This window comes from Plecotus auritus, assembly GCF_963455305.1.
Source record: "Plecotus auritus genome assembly, chromosome: X".
In the NCBI taxonomy this organism is placed as follows: domain Eukaryota; kingdom Metazoa; phylum Chordata; class Mammalia; order Chiroptera; family Vespertilionidae; genus Plecotus; species Plecotus auritus.
Window position 1 is genome coordinate 80,825,541 of NC_137784.1, and position 2,455 is coordinate 80,827,995.

Genomic DNA, 2,455 nt, shown 5'->3' on the forward strand with positions numbered 1-2,455 from the left:
GTTATTGCTTTGATATCATAGTCCGATTTTCCCCCAGATCCATACAATGTAGAAAAATAGCCACAGTCATGCTTGGTGCAATGGGCATTTTGCTAGTTATCTAGGAAATATCTGAGTTTACCACTACTAGGTGGAGGGGAAGCAATTTCCATGAACTTCTTAAACAGCACAGTGGGAGTTTGCACACTTCATATTTACGTTGTTTTTCTTATCTTAAAAAGAGGCACAGTTTACCAAACACCAGCAAAGAGTTACAATTCTTTGAAGTTGCCAAGTCTGAATAGTAATAAACTAAGATTCTGAAGTTATTGATTCTAATTTCATGAATGTCAACTATTTTAATTATGTATTTCTCAACATACTAGGGTTAAATACTGTTTAAAAATTAGCCAAAGAGAACAAGATGGCGGTAGGAAGCAGTGGCAGTAGCAGCAAGCTCCAAGCGAAAAGCGAGGCTGATCCCAGCTTCCTGGAGCTGTGGCCCACTTTGGTGGACCCAGCATTGAGGCGGTGGCAGCGAGGCCCAAGAAATGGGCGGAGCTGGCGGCAGTGGCTCCCTCAGGAGCTGCTGTGGCTGGAAGTTGATAAATTCCTAGAGGACTTGGGGCTGCAGGAGTGCACGAGCTGTGGCTTGGTATCAGAGGCCCCCTATAAAAAATTCCTCTTCCTGGATACTGGCTCCAAAGACAGAGAGCTGAGCAAGAAGAGGACCAAAGGTCAGAAGAGGCCCCTGATCCTCAAGAAACCCCCTAGGGTCGACCTCATTTTAGAGAACACATCCAAGATCCCTGCCCCCAAAGACATCCTCACCCACCAGGTCGCCAACGCCAAGAAGCTCAAGCGGAAAGAGTAGTTATGGGAGAAGTTCGCAAAGTAGGGTGAGCTGCCCTTAGAGGTGTGCAGGATGCAGGCCAAACTCCTCAACCCTCCTATGGCCAAAGCCAAGCCTAGGCCTCAGGACACCGTAGAACGGCCCTTCTACAATCTCTGGGCCAAAGATAACCCTGTGGAGAGGCCATTGGCCAGCCAGGACCCCTTCTTCCTGGAGCAGACCAAGAAGAAAGGAGTCAAGTGCCACTGCATCTCCACACCACACCATCCCAGGTGCCTGCTGTGGAGGTGACACCCCCTGGAGCCTTCTACAACCCGTCCTTTGAGGACCACCAGATGCTGCTCTGGGAAGCCCATGAGGTTGAGCTGCAGTGGCAGAAAAAGGCAGAGAAGCTGGAGCAGCAGCTGTCCCTGCCCCTCATTGAGCAGGCCACCACCTAGGAGTCTACATTTGAGGAGATATGCCAGGGGCTGCTGGAAGAGTCCAATGGGGAGGGGGAGCCGGGTGAGGACCAGGACCAGTGGCCTGAGGGGGCTGGAGACCAGGACGGAGATGACCAGTGAAGATGAGCCAAGGCTGCCATACCTGCTCGCCTGGCCCCTGTGGAGAAGAAGACAGAGCAGCAGCATTGGTGGGAAAAGGCCACCCGGATGCTGTGGGTACAGCAGGCCATGATGCAGGTCTCCCAGCTCCAACACCAGGATCTCTTCAGAATGTGAGGGATCAAGGCCCAGGTGAAACAGTGGCTAGCAGAGCTGGTGCAGCGGTGGCGGGAATGATTGCAGGCACAGTGGTTGTCCTACACCAAGCCCCGCAGGCTGGGGCAGCTCAAGTACCAGGCCCTGGACATCCACATGCAGCTCAGCTCAGAGCTGGCAGACTCACTCCCGACCCTGAAGCCTGAGGGCAACGTCCTCCATATCTTGTTCAAGAGCTTCCAAAGGAGAAAAATGATCAAGTTCTGGGAGAAAGCCAAGTTCAAGCTCAAGTACAAAGGGAAGCTCTGGAGAAGCAGGTGTTCTGGGAGATCCACTTGTAGCTGATGCTGGATGCAGAGCCCTCACCCTTCAATAAAGCACCTTTGGACCAACATACATACATACACACATACATACATACTAGTACATACATACATACATACATAAAAATAAATAAAAATTAGCCAAACAAACCACTCTTAGAACAATAAGCCAACATGTAATACACAGGCCTCTAAATGCATTAAACCTGTACTCATAATACTTGATATAAAGCTCTAAATACTTATTAGACTGTTTAAACAATTGAGAAGATAAGCAGTCTTTGTATCTGACAGAGTCAGTGGGATAAGTGGAATGTGCACTGAACCAAGACTTAAGAGATCTGGATTTTCTCTAGACCTGGTTCTGTTATTTGCAGATATTGTGGACTTGACATCCAGATCTTAATTGCCTCATATTTTTAAACTAGAGACCCGGTTCATGAAATTCATGCACTTGGTGTGTGGGGGAAGTCCCTCAGCCCAGCCTGCACCCTCTCGCACTCCAGGAGCCCTTTGAGGATGTCCAACTGATGGCTTGGGGGGGTGGGGAGGAAAGAAGCAATCCCATTCTTACCACACAACCCCAGAAAGTTTAAAAAACT

At 49.4% G+C, this 2,455-nt stretch overlaps 1 pseudogene across 1 annotated transcript; it reads left to right on the forward strand.

Annotated features, from left to right (window-relative positions):
- Positions 1-403: 403 nt before the first annotated feature.
- On the forward strand, positions 404-1,871 carry LOC308239849 (ribosome biogenesis protein NOP53-like; annotated as a pseudogene). Its single transcript has one exon. The product of its transcript is annotated as a ribosome biogenesis protein NOP53-like (transcript).
- Positions 1,872-2,455: the final 584 nt, after the last annotated feature.